At 47.8% G+C, this 26,712-nt stretch overlaps 1 protein-coding gene across 1 annotated transcript in view; it reads right to left on the bottom strand.

Annotated features, from left to right (window-relative positions):
- Window positions 1–26,712, bottom strand: part of OSBP2 (oxysterol binding protein 2) — a gene marked incomplete at its 5' end in the record, with an annotated part of 92,049 nt that overhangs the window by 36,730 nt on the left and 28,607 nt on the right. The window lies entirely within an intron of this gene.

The following is a 26,712-nucleotide window of genomic DNA, read 5'->3' on the forward strand; positions in this document are numbered from 1 at the left end:
AAAAATCTTTTAATATAAAGGTAAAATAAAGGTATGTTCAGGCAAATAAAGCCTAAGGGAATTGTGTCTAGTTGACCTTTAACAAGAAATGTTAAAGGAAGTTCTTCAAGCTGAAAGAAAATGGTACCAAATGTAAAGTCAGATCCAGACAAAGGAGTAAAGAGTGATAGAAAAGATAAGTGTGTGAGTAATTATAAAAGATGCTGGTTTTCTCACTTTCAAATTTCATTGAAAGACAACTGTCTATATAGAGCAAGAAAAAAGTATATTGTAGGGTTTATATCATCTTCAAAAGTAAAACAGGACACAGCGGAAAGGGTGGGAGGTGATGGAAGTACATTGTTGTAAGGTTCTTAGATTATAGCTGAAATGCTATATGACCTGAAGGAAGACTGTGATAAACTAAGATCATAATGTAAACCCCAGAGCAACCACTAAGGAAAGAAAGATGTATAGTTATGAGCTAATAAAGAAAAGAACATTAAATACTAAAAATACCACAGATGGCAGGAAAAGAGAAAACACACATACACACAAACAGGTTACACCAAACAAATAGCAAAATGGTAGATTTAAACCCAACTATATCAATAATGACATTAACTTAAAATGGTCTCAACATTAATTAAAAGCCAGAGGCTATCTCAGACTAGATAAAAAGGCAAAGCAAGCCCTGGCTGGTGTTGCTCAGTGGTTGGGGTGCCGGCCTTCGCACTGGAGGGTCGCAGATTCAATTCCAGGTCAAGGGCAGTACCTGGGTTGCAGGTTCATCCCCGGCCCCAGCTGGGGCACGTGCGGGTGGCAACCAATAGATGTGTGTGTGTGTGTGTCTCTCTCTCCCCCACCCTCCCACTCTCTCTAAAAAGCAGTGGAGAAAATATACCCTCAGGTGAGGATTAACAACAACAACAAAAAGAAAAAAAAATAAAGCAAAGCTAAGCTCATTATATTCTACCTATCCTAAAACTCCTTTAAATATAAAATCATAGATAAAATAACCAAACATACGCTTTCTACATGAAACACAATTTAAATATAAAGATACCAATAGGTTAAAAGAAAAACATTTAAAAAAGAAACACAGGGAAAACAGCAATCACAAGAAAGCTGCATTGGCCTTATTAACATCCAACATGAGGCCTGAGGACAGAGATAAAGAGGGAAATTTCATAATGACAAAAGAAGTCCATTCATCGCGATGACACAAATTCCTGAATGTGCATGCACCTCATGACAGAGCTTGAACATACATGAAACCAAACAGAAACGAATGGAGAAAGAGAAATCTACAATTATAGCTAGAGATTTCAATACTCTCTTAGCAATTGACAGAAGTAGACAAAACAAATTAGGATTTAGAACACGTGAATCTTCCAAGTATCCTTTATCAATGAACTTGACCTAATTGACACTTATAGAACACTATTCCCTATAGTGGTGGAACACACGTTCTTTTCAACAACACATGAACTATTCACCAAGACAGAGAACATACTGGGCCATAAGTCGAGTCTAAAATTTAAAATAAAATGTTCTCTGGCTACTAGAGAATTAAATGAGAAAGCAATAACCAAAAGGTATCTGAAAATACCCTCCACGGAGGACTGCCCAAGGGCACCGCCCAGGTGGGGCTCTGTGCCCCGAGCCTGTGGCCTCGTCCCGCCTCACCGCACCGCCCAGCCTGGGCAGCTACTGTTTCTGAAGATGTGCGTCAGGCGTCGCTGTTCAACACACACGTCAGAGGGAAGCGGTACGTAGAAGGAAATTCATCTCTGGCAGCCTGAAGCCCATAACTTCATCTTTATTCAGATTGCTCATCTATTTGATCAGATGCTGCTGCCAGTCTGAGCTGACTGGCACTTTACAGCAAAGCCCGGTGTCAGGGGAATGACTCATGGCCTCGGAGGGCAGTGCTGCATGCTGTATGACACTCCTTGATGAGGTCAGAGGAAGACATACCTAGAGCAAGCCTGTCTGTCAGTCCCGAGCAGGAGGGGCCTGGGGCTCAGGCCTGACTCTACACTGCCAGACTCAGCTGGTCCCTTTCTCCACAGGGGTTCAGAGGCCCCTCTCCCCATTTTGCTGACCACCCTGAGGCATGGCCACCCAGCTTCCCAGGGCCTCTCCATGTCCTGCTCCCACTTTGGCCTGTGCCAGGCCCCCTGCAGGATGACTTCTCTTAGCTTGGCACATGGGCAGTCTTCTCTCTCTTTGCCTGGAGGTGACAGAGCTCATTGGCAATCCTCAAGACCCACCAAACACTGCTCCTGATAAATGTTTATAGTAATAGGGCTGCTGCATATGGTTGAGCACATTGAGCGCTGCACAATCCTAGGAGACACCTTTCACAATACACATTGTAGATTTGTTTTTTTTAATAACATGTGTCCAACAAATGAAAGAATACTGTTCTGACAAAGTCAGTATATTACAACAGTTCCAGGATAGGTGGGAGTAAAGGGTCTTGAGGAAGAAGGCCCTTTTCTAAAGATGAGCACCAACTGGGGCTATCACAGCCCTGCACACCAATCTGTGAACAAATGAACCAGCTCCCTACGGAGCACACTCCATTCTCCGGGTTCCTTAGGTCCACTGATGGCAACGGATCCCTGGCCGAGGCAGCCCAGGGCCCATCACAGCCTTGCCACCCTCAAGCTGCTAATACCCTCCTCACTGGCACACTGTGGCTTGAGGGAATGCCTGTGAGTGCATGACCAGCTCCTATTCTCAGCTGCCCCCAAGGCGGAGGTCACTCCTGATCACGACCCTCTTTCTTCTCTGGGCCCTCACAATTCACCACAGGGGTCCACTAGCTACCCAGAGGCTCCGAGTTGGCACAAATATGAAGCCCGTTTGCAGAGGCGAGCTACAGCACAGGTAATCCAAAGCACTGGAGGAGGCCTGCTCTGCCCACTTCTCCCTCCCCCCTCCTCCCCTCTCTCCTGCCTTTAGCTCTCCACTCCCCCTACTGTCAGCCTGCCCCTAACACACAGTGACACCCTACATATGTATATGTGCGGTCCTCCTCAGGGCCTCCAACATGCTGCTCCCTCAACTAGGACACCCTTGCATGTAGCCCACCCCACCCACCCCCTTAGGTACTTGCCCACAGAGGGCGCTCCATGTTGGACGCCATGCCCACTTCTCCGCCAATGGCAGCACCTTTCCTCGGAGCTCACGGACTCCTGCACACCTCAGGCTGTGTGTACATTCTCAAATCTCTTCATGGCGTGACCAGCACCTCCTGAGTTTTGATTTTGGCTGGCCAGAGTTGTGCCCTGTCATCTGTTCACTGGTGTGGGGAGATCAGAAGGATGCTGGCCAGGCTCTATCCCCTCTGGGTTCCTGTCACCTGGCTGTGGACACTTGTGTGCCCCTCACAGCTGCTGGGATACTTCTTAGCACAGAGTGAATGACTGGCCAGATTTTCTGCTAAACAGAGGAGACTAATTCTTCTGTCTTCTCTTACCATTTACTGCTCTCCTGGATCATAGGTCAATGCGTAACTGCTGAGCCACGCCGGCCAGGCCTACCTGTAACTTTTTGAAGGACCCTACACCCTATGGTAAGTCTCAGCTGATGTTCCATGCATGAGGCTTCTTCTCTGAGAATGGCACCTATCCTGAGCCTCAAAGTTGCAAGAAACCTCAAAACCACAGGCCCTCAGAACAGTCAAGTATCTGGCACTCACATCCCTGATCCCCTCATTTCTCTGCCAAGCTCAGTTTGGCAATCTGCATAACAAAACTTGCTGCCAGTCAGAAGATGGAGCCTGGCTGGTGGGCATGCAGGGGCTCTTTGAGGTACCAAATGAGAAAGTGGCGACCTTAGCAGGGCTGCCCAAGGCCACCTGGCCCCGACCTCTGGTAAGGCCAGGGTGAGGGGGTCCCTATTTTCTGCAACTTCAGGGCCTTACATTCTGACCAGAAAAGATGCAGAGGTCCTATACACATTTGTGTGCGTGCACATGTACACACACACAAAGGCAAAAGAGTGAGCTGCCAAGGGCTGGATTCAGAGCTTACAAGGGACTCTAAATGGGCATTTCTCCATTTGTGGCACCTGGCCCTGTTTGAAGCACAGAGAGAGATATAGATAGATTAGATAAATAGGTACACATATTATCTCATTTAAACTTTCCAGCCAGGTAGAGTAGGCTTAACACCGTCTTTTAGATGAGGAAAGTGAGCCTCAAAAAGGCTAAGAAGCTAGCTGAAGGTCAGGCAGATGGTGGAGGAGCAATTTGAACATGCCACTGCCCACTGAGGAGCAGCCTCCTATCAACAGACCTGTCCCCAGGGCTTTTTCATGTGCCCAGGTCTGAGAGCAGGGTGGTGGCCGGTCCTTCTCAACTCCCTCCTCCCCTTATTTATGGGGATGGGGGATGGAGGCCCACAGAGGGGCAGGGATTTGCTCATATCCACACAGCCCTGCAGCTTCAGGACAAGAACCCAGGTCCCCTGATGCCCCAGCTATGCTGAAGGACCCCCCAGAGTAACAGTCCATGTGATGAACCTCTGTAAGGCCCAATGCTGTCCTCCCACTGAAATGGTCACTGACTGGGCCTCAGTCCCCAGTCCCCCAGGGCAGGCTGCAAGCCCAGCTCCCTTTCAACCTGCACAAAGAAGGGCTCAGGGGTGTGACACAGTTTCACTGGGACCCTGTTCTAAGGGGAAATTTGTCTGGAGTGACCTCTCATTTCAATACCTTTCAATATGTCTGAAAAGAGGAGGCCAGTCTCACCCCATTTGCATGCTGGAGATGAGGGCCCCACCCCCATGCCTGCCACACCCACAGTGTAAGGGGCCAGTAGGCTCCCACCTCCCAAAGCTGACAGCTAGCCAGACCTCCTGTAGCCCTCATCTCTGCCTCTCTCACTCCTCTCTTTAGCTGGCAAGGCTCATAGGCACTGGCTTGCCTGAGTGTTTAAAAAATGTCTTTTGGCCAACATTTAAAAACTGAGAGATTTCCAGTTTCCCCTGAAAACTCCATTCTGACCTTCTTCGGCCCACCTGCACAAAGGACACACAACGGAGACACTCTGTAGTTTGCCCTGGGGCCTCTGATACTAAGACAGAGTTCTTGCTACTATTATTGATCACTGCACTGGCTCCTGGGGCTCCTCCCGCCAACACAGCAAGCTCTGCTCCAGGCCCTGTTCCAAGCACCATGCCCAATACACCACCTCCTTGAATCCCTCATCCCCAGACCTACTGCGTAGAGTGAGACAGTGGCAAGAGGGGTAGGAAGGAAGGTCTGGCCAGGAGGGTCTGACAATCAAACTGGTTACCCTGTCACTGCTCTTGAGGTACAACTGCGTTGGTCATACCTAACAAAGGTGAGCATCCCTCCCACAACCAGGCAGAAAGCAGGTAGATACCAGGCCCAGTGCTTCTTGTTAGCAGCAAATCTTCTAGAGAATCACAACCAAGAAAATCAACAGAAAAAAACAACTTAACGCCTAACTGATGATGCATACTTTTTTTTCTTCTAACTCCAAACTTCACCCTCAGAATAAATCCATCTAAACTAACAACAGGAACATCATTTAAACTTTGCATAAAGAACATAACTACATTAGATACGACACTACATCCAAAATGAATACTGGAAATTAAGACCAAGTATACTTTGGACAAAATCCACTTGCAAGTTTCTTTAAAGGATTTTTTTTTTTTAATCCCCACCTGAGGATATTTTTTCCATTGCTTATCAGAGAGAGTAGAAGGGAGAGAGAGAAAGATCTCTCTCACTTCAACTGGTTGTGAGACACTTCAGCCCACGGGACAATGCTCTAACCACTGAGCAAACCAGGCTATGGCTCTTTTTTTTCCTTTTTAAATTGACTTTAGAAAGAGGGGGAAAGAAAGAGAGAAACATGGATAGGCTGCCTCCCACACGCCCCCTACTGGGGATTGAACCTGAAACCCAAGCGTGTGCCCTGACCTGGAATTGAACCTGCAACCTCTCGGTGCACAGGCCAATGCTCAACCAACTGAGCTACACCAGGATTCTTCAGATAGAACCATAATATCAGCTTCCCATGAAATAAATTTCCAGTGCTTACAATTACAAACACCCTAAGGCTTCAGATGTTTTTTCAGGAGAATTTGGTTAAGTCTCCTAAAATGGTGAAACCTGACTCCAGGGATTGGAGTCTGCAACTTCAAAGATGCCTGCACAGGACCAGGGCCTGATGAAGCCATTAGAGTGACCAGTCAGCAGGCAAAATTAATTACAAGGTATATTACAGATCACAGAACGTTAATGTCTAAAAGGAGTTGTTTCTAATAAATTAGTGGTAAATGAAAGTAATTGCCTCTATGTCTGCTAGGTCTACAGGGTCAAAGAATCCTAATCCCCCCCCCCCCCCAGACTTTCAAATTACAATACAAACACTCATTAAGATAAACACAGCAAGCTTCACTCATGCAAAATCTCCAGTAATGAAGGTTTCAAGCATCAGGAATTTGAAGCCAGAGCTTAATAAATTTGCTTGAATCTTAAATAGCTAAACCCTCACCCCCCAACTCCCCAAATGCTGACAAGGGGCTCTCAGGCAATCGTTCCTGCACACCCTGGGGCTGTCATTCAGGACCACCGTCCCTGGGGGCAGTATCCTCAGGGCTGGCCATTGCTCAAAACAACCCAGGTGGCCACTTACAGTGACTTTCCTGATCTGTCGCAGCTAGCTCAAAGGGCAAAGGGGAGGGGTTTGGGCCATGCACTGAGCACAGCCGACACCTCAGGTAGCCCCAGGACAAAGCCTCCGTTGAAGGCAAAGCAGCAATTCTGCCTAAGCTCCAGGATATGCGGGCCCCAAACGGACTCGGTAAGGAGGGTTAGGTGGGTGGATTAAACACGGACCGCAGCTTCCCCCTTTTCAGAAAGCTCTGGATTATATTTTGGTTCCTTTTTACAAAGGTTATCAGACCAACACGTCTCTAGCTGCAGCCCCCTCTCTAAAATGCCCCGCGCGTAAGGCGAACGCGGAGCGCACGCCGGCGGGGTACCGGGACAGGGGTTCCCCGAGGTTCCCTGCGCTCCCCACGCCGCGCGGGAGTGACATCAGAGGCTCGCGTGGATTGATCATGCAGCCAGCGGCACGCCGGGAGTGCGTGCGCGGGGAGCCGGGCCTCCGGGAGGAAGCCGGGCAACACTAACCCTTCTTAAATTTATTCAGGCAGCCGGAGCTGCAGAAGGAGCGTACGGAGGCCGTCTCCCAGCAGCCGCGTCCCTTCATCCCCGCGGCGGGGCGGCCTCCGAGCAGCCGGGCGCTACATGGCTCTGGGCCCCGGGGGGCTCGCGCGGATGCTCGAACAGCTCGGCGGGCCGCCCGGCGGAGGCGGCAGGTGCTCTCGGGTCCCAGCGCCGCGTTACCACAATGCACCACTGCCGCCCGCCCGCTACCCGGTGCACGAGCCCGTTAACCCCGTCGGCGCCGCGGAGCCGAGTGGAGCGCGAGCTGCGCCGCGGCCGCCCCCTTATTCTCCCCAGAGCGCGCGCAGCCTCTGCCCAGCCAGAGCAAACCCCGGGGCACCCCAGTCTCCGGGCGGGCTCCCCAGTTAAACGTCACATTCTAATGGGAAAATCCAAGCGAAGATTTCCCCCCCCCCCCCCCTTGCAGCAGCAGGCTTGGCGTCGCTTTATTTCAAAGGAAAGGTTGCCCTTGAGAGCCGAGGGGCACGTGGGAAATCAGAGATGGCTGGGGCCCTGACGATGGTTCCAGGAAATCGAGGTCACCTCTGATTCAGCTGCGGTGGCCGGTGCACCTGTGTCCAGGCACCTGCAGCTACCTGTCCACTATCCCGGAGGAAGGCAACAGGCGGGGCCCCAGGGAACCCGGCTCCCTTGGCTCTGCTACCACAGGGCTGCGGGCATCTGGGGACAAACGTCTGTTTCTGCCCACACCTCTCTGAACACAATTCGCCTGTCTAACTGCTTACAGGACTTCTCCATGGTACGTTTGGTAGGCATCAAAAACCCAGTTCTCCAAATCTGAGCTCCCAATATGCCCCCACCCTTACCACAGTCCTCCCCACCTCAGCTAGCAGCAGTGCTATCCTACTTGCTCCAGATAGTAACCTTAGAGTCATCTTTGACCTTTTTGTCCCTTAGACCCACCTCCAAGTTGGTCAGCACATCCTGCCAGCTCTACCCTTAGAATATAACCAGGATCCCTTCCCTTCTCCCCAACCCTCCCACCCCCCACCCCACCGACCTCTACCCCCTACTGCGGCCACCTAGGCCTAACACAGTCATCATACCTATGGACTATTCCAGAGCCTCCCATCAGGTCCCCCACTTCCACTCTGCCCCCTCCCCCTCAGTGTATGCTCAATACAACAGCCACAGGGACCCTGGTTCCAGTGTATGTCAGACTCTGTCACTCTTCCCCTCTGCGTTCTCCATGTACCTACAAGCAGGCCCATCCTGTTCCCCCCTCCCCTGCTCTGACCACACTAACATCTTTTTTTTTTTTTTAAACATATCTTTATTGATTTCAGAGAGAGGAAAGGAGGGGGAGAGAGAGAGATAGAAACATCAATGATGAGAGAGTCACTGATTGGCTGCCTAGCCCACAACCCGGGCATGTGCCCTGACCAGGAATTGAACCCCAATCTCCTGGATCCTAGGTCGATGCTCAACCGCTGAGCTACGCCCCACCTGGCACACACTAACATCTTGGCTTGACCATACACTAGCTGTAGCAGTCTAAGCTGGGACCAGCCCCACTCCTTGGCCTTGGCCTTGGCCTCTACCTCACTCTGCCCTGTTTACGTCTTTCCCACTAGACTATGGACTCTGAGCCCTGGGATTAGGTTTTAGCCATTGCTCCATCCCCAACAAAGCTCCCTGCCACATACCACCACCTCACAGGAGGCTCAGTCAATGGAATTTATCAACTGTAATTTACTAAAACTGAATCAATTTTCACCAATTGAAAGGCTTTCATATAGACAATAGCTCCTGTAATAACATGTAGTAGACTCATACAAGATGGTGCTCAGTCAATACTTCCCTTCCAAGCCTCTGAAGCAACTGAGAATTCCTTCCACCTACAGAAAATACTCCTTAGCAAATGTGTTAGATTCACTGTTCCAAGGGATACAGAGCATCTAGCCACTCTGGGCCTTGGTTTTTTGGCTACCAGTGGTAGGATGCTGGTTGAGTGCCAAGCGCTGGGCTGCGAACTTTACTTGCATTTCCTCATTCAATCCCCACAGAAGAGCTTTTTTGGTAGGTTCCACCAAGACCCTCTTTTACGGATGAAGAAACTGAGGCTCAGAGGTAAAGTGAATTGCCTCGGATGAGCATGCTTGGAACCGCCCTGTTCTGGCTGACCCTGGAGACCACTCTCTGAACCAAGCGCTGCGGGGTCCCTTAATCAAAAGACTGCTCCCTGGGCTGCAGGGGACCTCACGAGGAAAAATGAGGTGCAACTGAAGCAGTGTCCTCAATGCTCATACACAAAGAGATGATTTTTACAGGACTTAAGCGTACAAGAATCAATCCAACCCAGCATATTTAATGAGATACTTGCAGTATCATGGAAGCTGGAAGAATCTTCTGAATGCAAAATCGTGCCCTCTGTCTCAGGACTGAGGAAGGGGAGGGTAGAGGGGCTGAATGCCTTGTGTTGTTCTCACAGCAAGTTCACGCTGGGGTCACTGACACTGTTTCCTTTGTCTCCCCACCCTCACCCAGAGCCATGGCTGCCTGACAGCCGTGTAATGGAGAGGATAGGGAACAACACACAGCCAGGAGGAAACTAAAATAGTAAAGAAAAACATAAAGGAAGATCATGCAGTCTTATTAAGGCAAACACACACAATTTCTTCTTTCTATGTAACTATTTTACGCTATAAGTCACATCAAACAATGACCACATTATGCTCATGTGAAGTACTTAAAAATTTACAACTAGCTTAGCAGGCACCTAAAAGGGTGCCAATTTGTCCTTAAAGAAGATACACTAGCTGGAAAGTCTTAGTTACCCAGCAGCAAGAAAGCCGAGAGACCAAGCATATGATGACCGGTGCATAATTCCAACCATTCTGCTGGCTGCCCTGGGCCCCATACAAGTTGCCCTCCCGTCCACATACAGGTGAGTCTGAACCCCATCCCCGATCTTGCCCCCAATCTGCATGCACCCATGGAGGACATCTTTTGAACAACTTCAGGAAAACAACCCTCAACACTCTAAAATGACCTAAAACCAAATGCACCAACTCTGCAACCTTCCTCGGGCCCACTCACTCCAAACACCCTGCACTGGCAACCCTGAAGGCAGCTGCAACCCTCCTTCCTATATCTGAAACGACCAAAGAAGCTGTTTACTTCAAAGTCCTTGGTTTCATGTCTACAGTGACCACTTCCCTGGTCAGGTTCCACCTGGCGTCTGCTGCTGCAACAGCCTCCCTAGAGACGGGCCTCCCCACTTCCACTTGCTACCAAAATACTGTTCATCAGACTCGGTTTCCAGTATCTTTCCTCCTTTGCTCAATAATATGGCACGCGCACACACTCAACTGAAATTCACTTATACATACCCATATGTGTGTCAGGGGTGGGTGTATCTGTTGCCCATCCCAGTACCAGAAACTAGTGCAAAACCAGGCGGGCTGGGGTGGGGAGGACACATGGTAGAACCACAAGCATGTCCATACCCTCCAGCCCAGCGTGAGCAATGGGAAAGGAGCACAGGGCTCTACGTCCAATGTCACTTGTTGCAAAAACCTAGAAGCAACCTAAGAGTCTAACAGTAGGCGAATGCTTATTTTATCAACTTCATGAATATCACAGAGCCATTTAAACATATGTATATGATGGCTCTGCAGAAATAAGAAACTGTGCTTAAAAACAAAACAGAGAGGAAAAAGGCAAATCACACAATATAGCATAATTGTGTGAAAACTATGCATCTGCAGAAATGTTAAAATAATAGGGTCATGGGCAAATTTCCTCGAGTCTGGGCTCCAGGAATGCCCTGGGCTTTTTTCTTTTCCAAGACCTAGCACGCCCTGCTGCAGGTTCCTATTTACTTGCCTACCTCCCATGCGTCTGTGAACTCCTTGATGGCAAAGACTGAGGTCTTTCCTCACTATTCTCAGCCTCCCATGTGGCCCAGCATATGGTAGGTGTGCACTGAATGAATGAGTGCAGGAATTAACAAATCAATCAATTGATTAATGAATCAGTGGATGAAAGCAACCTAATTACTCATCAGAAGCCCAATTTGGCACAGCCTACACACCCATACCACCTTCTTGCCTTCCCAAGTCCTCCATCACTGCCCCTCTCCTGACCCTTCTTGTGCACAATACCACACAGCCCCTTCTGCTCTGCACCACTGCCTTTGACTGGGCCTTGACTGGACCACACAGGGGTGAGCACAGGCTGGGGAGTTCTGTAGGGCCAAGACCTGATAGTGGCTTCCTCACCCAAATTGGCCACAGCCCTCTATCACTGTGGGAATTAAACACTGGTTCCTCCTCTGGGCTTCAGGCTCATTACTAATAAGAGGCTTGGGCCCACAGAAAAGAGGCACTGACCTTCTCTATGTTGTCTAATGAATTAAGCTCTCCAAGGGTCTGTTAAGCTTACAAGTTCCTTGTGGAAATATCTTAAGAAGCAGCCCTTTAAAATAGCAGAGTTCTAAGAATAGCCATGCATAGATGCTGACTGCTATCATCATTAGTAAATGATTCTGCACCAAAGCCAAAGAATTAATTTGAGAGCAATTTATGATAATGTGTTGTTAGGCAATTAAAATAAACTTCCAAAGGGGGGAAAATAGCAATTTATTGTTGATTATTTTAGATCAGAAAAATGGAATGGAGGAGAGGGCACCATTCAAGTAAGTTTGCAAAAAGGCAAAAATGAGACAGATTTCTCTAGGGATGATACCTAGGCCTGACTCTGCCCATATGTGCCCTCTGCTGCTAAGGGCAGTTGGAGAGGTGGAGGCCGCTTCTCTGGGAGCTGAGGCTGGCAGGCTTTGCCCTGGAGTGAACCAGGGGCTGTACTGTATCCCTGCACATGTGGTTCTCTGCCTGAGAACCAAGTCGCCTGGAGAAACCCACAAAGAACCGGTGCCAGGTCCTACCAGGCAGCTCTGAGGACTCTGGCTTCTTCTCAGCCACATCTGCTCCCAGAAGTGGCAGGCCCAGATGGCCCCATCCATGACTTATGTCTGTTATTGACCAAAAGGCCTTTTGCTTGTTGAAGTCTAAATATTATTTTCACCGCCCTAGCCGGTTTGGCTCAGTGGTTAGAGCATCAGCTCATGGACTGAAGGGTCCTGAGTTCGATTGCAGCCAAGGGCACATACCTCAGTTGCAGGCTCGATCCCCGGCCCACTTGGGGCACGTGCGGGAGGCAACCAATTGATGTATCTCTCTCACGTCAATGTTTCTCTTTCTCTCTCTCTCTCTCTCTCTCTCTCTCTCCCTCCATCCGTTCCTCCCACTCTCTCTGAAAAGCAATGGAAAAAATAATAAATATATAAATAAATAAATAAAAATAATAATAAATAAATATTACTTTCACCAACAAACTCCTCAAGACAATCAAAGAGCTGAGATCCCCAAGGGATTACTATTCATTTAGACTTCAAGTACTTTTTTTTTTTTTTAAAGAAAGTGACAACAAAAATAACTGAAAATGCAAATCTGTTGTAGAACACTTCTCCCTCTTTGTTGGTTGTTTAAGTAGTACAAATGAAAGCAGCCTTGAGGCAGGTCCCCTTTTAACTATATTAAAATGGTCAAAAATGTATTAACACCTGATGCCAGTGACAGTACAGTGACGCTGACATGGTCACTCCTTGTTGATGGCATGCAATAGCCGTTTGCTAACTCCATAAATAGGTGCTACAGCTCATCAAGGTACTGTGAGGCTGCTGCCATCCTTAAGTCAGTAACCTGACTCCTGGGAACTTTTCCTCAGACAATAATTCAAGAGAAGCAAAAAGCTTTCGTACAAAGGCATTCACTGCATAATGATCTATAAGAGCACAAATGGGAGACTCAAATGCTCAACAACTGGAGGCTGTGTCAAAACGTGAGAGTGTATCAACCCAGTGAACTCTTAGGCTACCATTAAAATGATCATTATAAAGACAGGAAACTGTTAGCTACACTGGGGGGTGAAAAAGGCAGAACATGAAGTGCCATGTTTAATATGATGCCAAAGATGTGAAATACAAGTGTATGTGCTGAGGGGGAAGGGACGGTGCAAAAATCCAAAACAGTTTTGTGAGGGTGTGAGATGCCCAGGCAATGTCCTCTATTCCAAATGTTCTTTATCTTACTGTGCATTCAATTGGTTGAACTATTATTTGAAACCCTTTCCCAAGGAGGTGCAGAAGAGTCAGCTGAAGGTAGATATCCTGTTCAGGGAGTGTAAGCTATGGGGCCACAGGACGGCGGGGACACAGGCAGGCGATCAGTGAGCAGGAAATCAGGGCAGTGGAACCAATAGTCTTAACACCAGATAGGCTGCCTGGGGGCCTGGGCTTAGGGGGTCAAATACATGGTCCTGGGTCCAGATCTGCAACCCGTTCACTGGATGACTTGAAAGCAACTACAAGAGTAGAATCACTTCCCTGATTCTCACCCAGACAGAGTGCTATCTCCCTGTTATATGCCGCCCAAATTCATATGTTAAAGTCCAAACCTGCAGTACCTCAGAATGTGAATGTAGCTGGAGATAGGGCCTTTAAAGAGGTGATTAAGGTAAAATGAGGTCATGCAGGTAGGCCGGCCCTAGTTCCCTATGACTGATGTCCTATAAGAAGAGGAGATTAGGACATAGACCAAGAGATGAGGCATGTGAGGAGACAGTGAGAAGATGGCCATCAACAAGCCATGAAGAGAGGCCTCAGAAGAAACCCAACCTGCTGATAACTTGATCTTGAACTTTTGGCCTCCAGAACTGTGAGAGAAAAAACATTTCGGTTGTTAAAGCCACATAGTCTGTGGTATTTTGTATGGCAGCTCAAGCAAACTGATACACTTCCCTTTGCGGAGCCATGAGATGACATCCTCAGCACAGGCAGACACTCAAAAAACACCGGGGAAGAGTGAACTATGTCTGGGACAGGGCGCTGATGCCCCGAAAACCAGTGCCCCAGACAAGACCTGTGCTGGAACAGTGGACCTCAATGTCCATCAATAAATTCATTTAACTGAGAAGTTCAGAATGGCTACGCTTTGTCAAAGCTTCTCCCACGATCCCTAAGGCAGATGGGGGTTAGGTTGGACAGCTGGACTGACAGAGTTGGCAAAATTGAAATTCAGTGAAGTGAAGGGGTTTTATTCAAAGTCAAAGAGCAAGTACAGTCCAGAGAAGGGTCAAGAAGGCAACATTTTAAACCTCCATTTCCCCCACTACTAAAAAATAAGCCTCTGACTGATGGATCTTACTACATAAACGTTTGGAAATTCCATAGCACCACAGCCACCATAACCAGAGTTAAAAGATAAGCAACAGAGGGAAAATACTTGCAAAATATATAACTGACAAAGGAAAAATAACCAGAACTTAGAATGTGCTCCTACAACTCAGTATAAAAAAATACAAATATCTAAGCAGTAAAATGGCAATGGCTGTGAATACATGAGTCACAAAACTGCCTGGTCAACAAACAGATAAAATATACTCAGTCTCATTGGTAATAAGGGAAATGGAAAACAGAACAAGGAAATGCCTTGTAATTCACCCATCAGAGTAACAAGGAGTAAAAAGAAGGATGGGGCAGCCTCTGTTGACAATCCACACTGCTGGGAGATACAAATTTATGCTTTCTTTTTAGCTGACAATTTGATAGTGTCTGCTGATATTTATCATGGGCCTGCCCTTGTTACCTAGCAATCTATGCTATGGGGAAACTTACGCACATGCATGAAGAGGTATGTACAAGAAGGTTCACTAGAGCACTCTCTGGAATAATAATAAAATGTAACGAAACTGTCCATTAAGGAGGAAATGATTAAGTAAATTATGATACACTACACAATTCTGTGGAGTTACTTTAAAATGAGAGAGATCTATTGACATGTAAAGATCTCCAAATATATTGGTAAGGGGAAAAGTAAGCTTCTTATCAACATGCATGATTCGATTTCATTTATATATGTGTAAGTTATGTGTGGGTGTGTATGTGTGTAGATGACACTGTAAATATATGGGGAAAGATCTGGAAAAGCACCACTGTTAACAAATGGTGTATGTCTCTTGGGAGTGAGATGGAAGGAGGTGATGAAAAATGACTAAATTTTATGTTATACATTTTAGAGTCATTTAAATATTTTACAATCTTGCAAGAAATTACAATTGCAAAGAAAGTGCCGGAATCAACTGTTTATGTTGAAACCTATGAGACCCTACGAAAGATTCTCTAATGGTGGAAGGTCAGGCATGAAGGGAGGTGCACAATGGGTGAGTTTTGGGGCGGGAGAGTCCAGAAGTCACATCAGAGAAGCCACCGCATCAACGCACACAGACCAACCTGGCAGGCAGCAATCAGAGAGGGGCTGGATCATTTGGCGCACCCGGGACACAATCCCCATGAAGCGGAGGAACAGAGCCGTCCATGGTGACGGGCCCTGCAAAGAATGGATACAGCTGCAACCAGGTAGGCCTGAGTCACACCAACTGCACCTCTCTGAAACCCCCTGCTTCCCGGTGCTGTTGCCACACACTCACTGTCCCCCAAACTTCTCTGTCCCAGCAGCTCCCAGGCAGGGGTCAGTTCTCACCCCCACGCTCTTCCCACTCCATGCTGGAGCCAAAGTGATGGTCCCCATGCCCATGACTCCAGGTCCTACTTCCCTCTTTGTATTTCCCATCTGTACCATCAATACAGTCCTCCTCTCCAAGCTCCAGATCTCCACAGCCACCTGGGTGTCCCCCACACTCAACCTTTCCCTAAATGAGCCCAGCATCTCTCCTCTGCTCCCTCATGACAACTTCTCCCTCTCCAGACAATTCTTTCTGCCCTCCAGGCACCAGGCTGGAGACCTAAGGGTCGGCTCCTATGGTTCCTCCTTCTCCTTGGGCCCCTACATGCAATGAGTCCCTAAGTTCTGATGCCATTAATTTCAAAATAGCCCTGGCCGAGTGGCTCAACTGGTGGCTGTCCCATACAACAAAAGGTCGTGGGTTTGATCCCCAGTCAGGGTGCATATGGGAGGCAACTGATTGATGTTTCTCTCTCACGTCAATGTTTCCCTCTCTCTTTCTCCTTTCCTCTCTCTAAAATGAATAAAAACATTCTCAGGTGAGGATTAAAAAAGAAAAACAAAATAAATTCAAAATACTTTGCAAATCCATACCCTCTTTTCCACCAGAAGGGATCCACCCCCCTGGCTCACTTCCAAGTCTCAGCTACTACTTTTACCCCTTCTGATCCATCCTTCGTGCCAACATGGGACAATTTACTGAAAATACCATCTGTTCCATCACTTCCTTTCCATGGTTTGCTGATACCCACAGCAGCAAGTTCAAGTTCAAACTCCTTGGCAAAACACAGCCCCTAAGAGCTAAGCCTGTGGACCTCAGCAACAACTCACTCCCTATTCCTGGGCTCCACCTGCTGCTCCTCCCTCCTATGCTACCTGCCTTTTTTTCTCTTGGCTGGATCCCATTATCTCTGGACACTGGGGTGTGGGCCTCCCCTCCCCAAGGGGGCCTTACAATGCCACCTCAGAGAGGGATGGAAGGCTACTTGGAGGAGGGTCCTTCCTCAGAATTCTCATCACATCCCTGCAAACCTCCTGTCATTACATTCATCGCACTGACTCATAAGGATCTTGTCTCTCTCCCTGAAAATGGTCAGCACCCTGAGGGCTGGGACTGGGTCGTACTCACTGTATTCGTTTCCTGGGGCTGCCACAAACTGAGTGGCTTCAAACAACAGAAATTCATTCTCTCACAATTCTGGAAGCAAAAAGTCCACAATCAAGGTGTCAGTGGAGCCATGCTCCCCACAAAGGTTGTAAGGAAGGATCCTTCCTTGCCTCTTCCAGGTTCTGGTGGCCTCAGGCATTCTTTGTCTTACGGCAGCATAAATCTAATCTCTGCCTTTATCTCCATGTGGCCTTCCCCTTTGTGTCTTCACACAACCTTTCCTCTTTGAGTGTGACTGAGTCCAAATTTCTCTCTTTTTATAAGGACACCAGTCATATTGGACTAGGGACCACTTTCATGACCTCAACTTGATCACATCTGCAAATAAAGTCATATTCACAGGTGCTGGGGGTTAGGACTTCACCATATCTTTTGGGAGGGACACACTACAACCCACAACACTCACTTTGGCATTACTGATACCCAGCACTGAACCTGACCTACAGCAAGGCTCAGGTGATCCCTGTGAATGACTGACTGAGCCAGCGTGCTCTGGGTCCAGGCAGGGGGGAAAAGTCAGAGGAGGGAGGCAGCTTGGAGGAGGCAGCTGGGTCTGGAGGAGGTGGGAGAAAGGACATATCCAGGCAGAAAGAGGAACACTGCATGGGAGAAGAGGGAGAGCCAGGCTGCAAGAGAGGCCTTGGCTCTGTGTTTTGTGGTGCAGGGAGCTGGGCCAGCCTGCAGAAAGGCTTTCCAGGCTGGGCTGAGACATATGCCCACATGCTGGAGGCAGCAGGGGGCCAGGGCAGGTCTGTCAGGAGAGCAGTGACAAACGCAGAACCAATGTTCCTGAAAGATGAATCTGCCTGGGGCATCCAAGGGCAAGTCTAAAAGGAGCCCACCCAATGCTGATGCCAGGAGACAGCTAGTCAAAGGATATTGCAAACAGTCAGCGATAATGAGGAACTGAATCAGGGCCGTGGAAGCAAGGCCTGGAGGAAAGGACAGAATCCAGAGAAAATGTGGTAGGAAAACAGGGCATGGCCTCAGGGGTAGGAGAGGAAGAAGTGGAGGCTTGCAGGGAGTGGGGTTCAAGGCAGGAGACAGAAGAGGATGGGGCCAGTGACTGAAATGGCAGCCCAGGGAGAGCAGCGTGCCTGCACAAGCTGCAAGCGGGTTAGCCTCATGAAATGCCTTTCAATTTAAAAAGCAAGCTCACGGGTACACTTATTAAGTAACCACTGAGGCAGGGCGTCTGTGCAAAGCAGCTATGAGAGACCTACATGCTTCGTAAATAATTCAAGTTTATGGGCAATAAGTACATCAATGCCTGTCCCCAGGATGTTAGCAGCAGGCATTTTTGGAGAAAGGTCTCAAGCCAAGGAACTAGAAACTCAACTGAATAACCTTTAAATTACCTCATCACCCAGGGAAATGGAAATCAATGCAGTCTGCAAATGCAACCTTGTGCCAGCAGAGGCCAGATAGAGCTGCTCCCTGGGTAGGGGAGCTAGGGGCAGACGGAGCTGCATCTCTGGGATCCACAGAGGCCCCTGGATTTAGAAAGCCCTTTCTGACAAAGACAGAGCAACACCTCAGGCTTCACAGAGAGGCACCGCTGGAGCAGTCCATTAGGAGGGGTTCTTGCCCTGGGGGATGGAATAAAGACCCACCCCTACCCCCAGCCACCAGGGATGAGTCATTCGCTCTCTGGCCTCAGGCTCTTCATATCCTGAGAGGTCAGTCTCATTAATTTCCAAGGACCCTTCCACCTTCTAGCTCTGCTTACAGCTGTGGCTGCGGTCCCTGTTGCAGGATCACAAGCTCCATCCCTGGGTGAGGTTGGGATGATATGGCTGGCCTGGAGGGGAGGGTGCTGTCACCTCAGTGTGAGGATGAAGCATTGGATTTCCAGCCTGGAGATCAGGGTGACCCATGGGTTGGACACTTTCTGTGCCATTGGCTCATCCTTGAGGCCCTCTCCTTGTGCTGGGGAGGCAGGTGAGGCAGATGCTGCGGTCAGACCTTGGGCACCTGTGATCTAACCTCTCTGAGCCTCGGTTTCCTTGTTTGTGTCATAGGAATGGTAATGGTTCTTATCTCAGAGTTGCTATAAGGATGAAGTTATTACAGGAAAGTGAGCACTCACCCCTATTACCATGTGCATGTGGGACAGAAGACACGTACTGTTGGAGGAACAGCCAGTACCAGAGAGAGAACCTCAGGAGGGACAGTGACAGCCTCTCCCTGAAACAAAACCTCTCCTTTCCTGGAAGAGGTTTCTCTGAACAGAGACCCCTCGTGGCCTTTGGCATTTAGGCTCCATTCTTCCTAAAGGGAATAGTCCCCTGGTCTTTTTGCCCCAGCTCCACTGCTGGCCAGCCAAAGTCCCTGGATGACAGCAGACCCAAAGACAGTCCCTACCTTGGGAACACCACCACCAGCAGGACCAGGCTAACCCAAGGCAAACTACTGAGTCCTTTCATTTGAGTATAAACACCAAAGTGTGAGGATTTTGTCTTAACATGCTCACATTCCTCTAATCACCGGTGGTGGTAGACTGTGGCAACAGATATCAAGAATAACATTGGGCAACTACAATCCTATGCTTAGTCTACATACCAGGCAGCTATTACTTTCTCTATGTTATAAATGATAAAACTAAGGCTCAAAGAGACTAAATCATGGAATAGTTACTAAGAGGTAAAATGGGAATTTGAACCCAGGTCTTTTAATCTACAAAGCTGAGGGCCTTTTCACTTCTTTACGCAACATAGCTGTTGCCACCATCCCTAGCACCATTCTACCAGGAACCCAAGATCAATTGCTTTCATAAAAATGAAATTTGTCCTATTGCTAACTATTTATCACCATATCTTTAGTTTCTGCCTTGGCCTTGAGAAATCCAGTCAGAAAGGTATTCATATTTTTCATGCATATTTTGTAAGTGTGCATAGATGCAGGTTTGCATGTGATACAACCAAGTGCAGGACCTCTGAACAGAGACTGAGCTGAATTTAGGACTGTGTATCACCCAGTCAGCCTCAAATGTTATCTTCCTCAGTTACCCAGGAGAACTTGAGTCCATCTTAATTATTGAGGAGGTTTTAAGTTGCTCAGACTATGAATAAAAATAAGTAGCCTGATTGCATTACAGGTGTAGAACATGCCAACATATACACATATATATATATATATATATATATATATATATATATATATATATACACACACACACACACACACCTCCCAACTTGATCTTGTTACGGAAAACTTTTGGGCTATAAATATATTTTCACAACAACATGCAAAGCTCCAGTACACAGTTTTCCCAAAACAAAAGCAATGGCCTGCTGCTTAGCTGGCCTTCCATTATACATTTTGGACTTCACATTTTTATGAAACAAGTCATCAAGGATATCAAAGTACAGTTATGAGTCAGACATGCTTCCAGACAACTACTCTCTACAGAGCTTTACTCATCTGGCTGAAATACAAAGTGTTTATGTGATAGGTAAAAACTCACCCACCCCAAAGAAATGCTTTTCTTGACCGCAAAAAAAGTGATCAAGAATAATGTAAATTGAGTATATGTCAGATATGCAGTCATTATACTTTACCTTTATGACCTTTTGTTTCTACAGAACATTGGCCAGAGACAAATGGTACCTGGGTTCCGAGTGGTCTGCTCTATGCAAGTAATGCTAGCATTCTTGGCATGCACTTCTATCAGCACTGCAGCACCATTGCAGCTCACACTGACCCTAAAACCAGCATATCATCTCACACATCTTTTCTATCTCTCTCTCATTGCATCAGCACCACCAGAAATCTAATGATCTAAGAAAGCTGCCCACCAGAGTCATATCTGATGCACACAGCTTAGGCTAGACAGACAGAACAAAACACAGACCCAGTCAGCCCTCCAGCACAAGCCTGTAAAGATTCAGAAGCTTCATTTACATCCATCAGATTAGACCAGGTGCCTCGCACAACTTGGAATCTAACACAACTAAATCTCTCCAGGGCTCTGAAGGATGTTCCCTCCACCTCCACCCTCTTCCTTCCACCCCCTCACCTCCCAACACATCAAAAGCCCTTTGTCAAGGTAGGAAAGCCCCCCAACAGTCTGCCCATCCAGTTCTAGGAGTCAAGAGGTCTATCTGTCTGACCTTGCCAGGTGATGGAGATGGGAACCGAATGCTGGTGGGATCGAAGGCAGAGGTGACCCATCAAGTTTAAACACATCTCCCCCTTCAGCGGATGGCTCAAGGCAGGAGGGGGCAGCTTTAGGGACCGAGGAAGCCCAAGGTTCCTCTGGCTGGTAGTTGCCCAGTATGACCCCAAACTGCTTACTCAGAGGCACAAGCTGGTTGGAGAAGGGCTTTTCCTGTGACAGGCACTACTGGAGTTTTAAATCCCCTTTGCGTGCTGGGAACACACACACACACACACACACACACACACACACACACACACACTAGCAGGGGGTGCTTGCCCAGGATCCACTCCAGAGCTGCTCTGCCTGAGTCCACCTCACTCACAACAGCTGGGTGCACTGAAGTGACCCTTGCCCCTGAAGCCCTGGCCATGGCAGCTCAGGTGCAGTGCCTAAGGAGGCTGGAGGAAGGCAGGGAAGGGCTTTACCTCTGGCTTGCAGCACCAGTGAAGGCTCAAGCCTGCCTTCCCTGCTAAAAGATGGCTGGCCTCTGTCTGGGCTGAATTCCAGTGGCTGTGCTGCCTGGGGCCAGCCCGCTGTACGGAGAAGGGGAGATATTTCCCCTGTGACACCAGTCTGGGCAAAGAGCCTTTCCCAGTGCGGTGCAGTGGGCTGCGCCTATGTTGAGGAGGAGAATATGCCTTGTGACTGCCCTTAAACTTCTGGCTAAACCCTTTGTCCCCCAGCTTGTGAGGGCAGAGGGGCCTGCTCCCTGTCCCAGGACTGGGAAAGTACCAAGGCAGAGATCTGAACCCTCAGCCCTCCAGGATACTCGAGATGAGGACTGGAAGAAACTGACAATGGGGAAAGAGAAGCACAAGAGATCCCATGCCCCAGGACCCATCAGCCCCAGCCCTGCTCTGCCTGCCCCAACTCACCCCAGGGAGGGGCTCCCGCGTGTGAAAGTGGGTCCGGCCCCGAGGCTGCGGGGACTCCTGCAGCTGCCGCTGCCGCCGCCGCCTTCCCGCCGCCGCGCTCTCAGTCCATTTCGGCGCAGTGCTGGCTGCCACGGCCGTGCCAAGCCCGGGAGGAGGGCGGTCCCTGGATTGGGTGTGCGCTGCCCCGCGGCCCCGGGCCCGCCTCCCCGCCGCGGCCGCCCCTTCAGCACCACGGACAGCGGCCAGCCCGCGAGCTCGGGGCGCAGCCAAGCCGAGAGGAGCCGCGCGCCCCGCTCCCCGGCCGGTCCGTCAGCCTGCGCGCAGCACGGGCGCCGCGCCCCGCGCCCTCATTCCTTCAGCCTCCTGCCCGCCCACCCGAGGCGGCCGCCTCCGTCCCTCAAGGGTCCGCTCCCGGAGCAACGGGTGCGGCGACAGGCCGCTTGCCAGTCCCAGGAGGACGGGAACCGCCTCCTTCAGCCCCGTCCCGAGCGGGGACAGTGCTCTGTCGCCTACACAAAGGCAGCTTCTCCGTGGAGGGACGCGGGTGCACCACAGCCCAGCCTCTTAAAATGCACGAGTGGCTGGAAACCCGACCCAGCACCAAGGGCGCTATCTCGACCCAATCAAGGCCAGCGAGGGTTGGCCCTCGGGCAGCCCTTGGCCCAGGCCCTCATTTCTCCACTGTCCTATGCCCTGGGGTTGCAAGGACTTAACCAATTAGAGTCGGTCTCAGGAGCTAGGGTGGGGAGGGCCATTCAGGTCCCACTCCCACCTGAAATTCAATTCCCTCCCCCTCATCCTCGGTGCCAGAGTGTCAATAAACCAACAGATGACACTGCTGGAGTCTGGTGACATCATGCAGAACCACTTCCACGTTTTTTCATCTCTGTTCACATCCCTCCCACTGGTCCTCACTTCCAACCGGGAGAGTCCCAGACTGAGACAGGGTCCTGAGTCTGACTTTGCCTCTCAGGCAAAGCACAGAAACAGGGCCTCGGTCACCCTCACCTAGGCCCTCAGTGAACTTCAGCTTCTCCTCTGGGACCAAGGGGGTAGAGTGGGGCACCCTCTGATTCCAGAGGGGAATCCACAGACTGGACAGTCAGTCACCCCAGGGCCTACCCATTTCACGGCCTCTCTCAGGCCTTTCTGGAATCCAAGATGAGGAGACTCTTCACTGGACTGAAGTAGCAACTCCTGCCTAAGTCTTGTTCAAGCAGCCGCAACTTTTATGTCTCATTAATTCAAAGACATCTTCATTTTTACCATTTAGTTGAATCCCTACTTTGAAGGCAGAAGACCAAATGGAACGAACTCAAGCCAAGGTTAATAACTGCTGCCCAAGCAGGCATGAGGGACTCTGCTCAAATACCCATGGATCATGGCTACTACACAAAGAGCCCAGAGCTGAAACATCCACAAAGGGCACAGTGGGAACTGGAGTGGGCATCAGCCATTCAGGAAATGTGGCAGGCGGGGGGGCAGGGGCTCCTTCTGTTTTCACATCAAGGAAGAAGAATCATAATCTGCATGTGGTGACTTAAAAAATAAACAAAACCTCCACAGTCTTTTAACATCTTTTTTTCTCCTTTGAAAATTACTTCCAAGAATTTTTTTTGAGTAGCATACCATCAAAATCCAAAGACAAGAAACAAGTCAGGCGCCAGAAACACCAGGTATGTGGGCTTCCTGCTGCAACAGTCCCGGGCATCAGATGGGAGAATGGGGTGCCCAACCACCTTCCAAACACCCAACATTTGCCAAGTGGACATGCTGACACTTATAAGGAGGGTCTCAAGTCTTTCTTTGTGCATTTTCTCATTTGGAATGGAATTTCTTGAGCTCTTGGTGACAAAGGATTCCTTCCATTTAATTCCTTTAATTGTCTAACTTATGGCACATTCAGCAATCACCAGCTGTCTGCATCCTCACCTTCCAGGAGACCGGTGAAGCCCATTTACACACACACACACCCCTCACTAGCTTTGTGCTACATTGTCAGAATTTCTAGTGACATGATATGCTCACATTTATACTGAAGACCCCAAAAGGTTCACAATATGGAACTAACAGAATCAATCCAAGCCATACAGCAAGATTTTAAATTTCAGTTTCAATATTTAGTTATTTTCTAGGTTCTGGAAAAGTCTAAAAACTGGAACACATTCCACCGATTCTTATCCACAAAGGCAGGAAGACACTTCTTCCCCAGGCTCCCTTCCCCTTCTGCCCCAGGGCTCAGGTCCAGCTCTTTGACCTTACTACATACTCTCATCCTGGTAGGCAGACTATGACTGCCATCGCTGCTGACAACTAGTAATTAACCCTGACCTGCCTGGAATGCCACCTTTACTACCCATGTTGCTGTTAAATCCCAACCAGATCTACCCTGTGCCCTCTCAGCTCAGCTGTGCTTTGCCTCCTCTGTTATGCCCTGAAAACACAAGCATGTCCCCTCTTCCTCCATCATAACCAGGCACCCCCAGGTTCCACAAGCACTTCCTTGGCCATCCTTTTAGCCTTGGCTGGCCAAGGGGCCCTGAGTCAGGTAGGTCCAGCCCAGGAGACTAGCTTTTCCCTCAGCAGTCACCAAGCAGCCACATCTATATATAAATGTGGGCCCTTGAGTCCTCACAGCTTCTGGGAAGTTCTCAAAGACTTCATGTTCTCTCTGCCTGAAGGCCATGGGCAGTTAGGAAAACCAAAGAAAACACTAACGAAGAGAAAAGTAAACTTTCAAAAATACAGATGGCCGAAATGTCAAGAGCCAGTGAGAAGAGCCACTTGACAGATATAGCATGTCCTAAGCAGCTTTGATTGGGGAGAAGCTAATTTCCAAATAACTATGATTAATAAGTTTTTTTAAAATGACAAAATGGATACATAGATGGAGCATTTCAACAGAACTGTAAATCTATAAAAATAATCAACAGACATTCTAGGATTTAAAAATACAATATCTGTTCTTATTAACCAATGTCACCCCAATAAATTTAATTAAAAAATAAAATGTTAAAAAAATACAATATTTGAAATTAAGAATTCATTGAATAGGTTTCACAGAAGAATGGATAAAGCAAAAAGCAGGATTAATGAACTCAAACCCTTGTTAACTGAAAATACCCAGAGAGAAAAAAGATGGAAAAGACAGAACAGAGTATAAAAGACATGTGGGAGATAGTCAAAAGTCTAACATACATGTAATTCGAGTCCCACAAGAGGAAGAGAAAGAGAGAATAGATTAGAAGCAGAAGAAATAATGGCCATTAATTTTCTCAAATCTGGTGAAAGACATTAGCCCACAGGTTCAAGAAACTCAGTGAGCCCCCAAAAGAAGAAATATAAAACAAACCTTACCTAGGCACATAATGGTCAATCCTAAAACTCAAATACATAGAAAGGAAAAAAAACGACCTTAAAAGCAGCTGGAGAAAAAAAAAAATATATTATTTTAAAGGAGAAATAAGACTGGCTGCTGTCTTTTCAATATAAAATATAGAAGAAATAAGACAACAGGCTCTTTAAAGCTTAAAAAAGAAGAGATGAAGGAAGGAAATGAGGGAGGGAAGAAAGGAAGGAAGGACTGCTAATTTAGAATTCTATACCCAGTAAAAAGGTCCTTCAAAAATTAAGGGAAATAAAGAGTTTTTCAGGCAAAAGGCAAAGAATTCACTGTAAGCAAACATGCATCAAAAATACCAAAGGAGTTGTTTAGATTGAAGGGAAATAGTTCCAGATGGGAGCATAAAAGATCATTGAAAGTGTTCTTTAAATGTAATTAAATATAAGTATTGTGTAAAACAACAACGATTATGATGCTTTTTGGAATTTATAACATATATGAGTAAAATAAATAATAATAAATAATATGAGTGAGGGGATAAATGGAATTTAACTTGGAGGTTTCTTAAATTGAGAAGTGGTAAAAGTACTAATTTAAAGTAAACTATAACACATCAAAGAGTCTTACTGTAATCTCTTATTAAAAGAATCAAAGACAGTACAAATAAGAGTGAATAGAGGAAAAGAATGAAGTCATTAAAGATGCTTGATTAAAATGTAATTAGAAAATGAAAGAGGAGGAACATCTAAGCCGTGGCATGTGTCAGAATTTCCATTCTTTTTAAGGCTGAATATTACTCCATTGTGCGGATAGACCACATTGTGCTAATTCATTTATATGTCGGTAAACACTTGGGCTGTTTCCACCTTTCGGCTATTGTGAATTATACTATGAACACTGGTGCAAACCTAATCATATTTAAATCAACCTTTTAGCTGAAATACAACTTTAGTGACTTTTACCTTCATGTTTCAGACAATTCGGTAGACAGAATGAAGCAAAAAACCTTAAGTCAGATAGATCTGGATTCAAAGCTGGCCTCTGCCACTTACTAGCTCAGTGGCTATGGGAAAGTTCCTTGGAGGATTACACATAAAGCATATAGAATTACCAGGCACACATGGCAGGGATTATTAATGTTACTGCCACGAGCTCAGGGCACCTCTCTGATGTCAGGTGGGCTGAGAGGAGCCTTAGAGACTCCGGCCCTCAACATGCCAGTGTAGAAAATACCTGAAGCTTGTGCTTTTCACCCAACAGACAAGAAGACAACCCAAAACAACTGCCAATCAACTTTTATCTCTATAAAACATGTTATCAACCAATAACATGATAATTGGCCAAAGAGTATTTTACATTTTGCTTGAAAATATTGTTTCTCTTCATCTGATTTTAACTGTCATGTGCTGATGGCAAAC

This window comes from Miniopterus schreibersii (genome assembly GCF_964146895.1).
Source record: "Miniopterus schreibersii genome assembly, chromosome: 20".
Taxonomy (NCBI): Eukaryota; Metazoa; Chordata; class Mammalia; order Chiroptera; family Miniopteridae; genus Miniopterus; species Miniopterus schreibersii.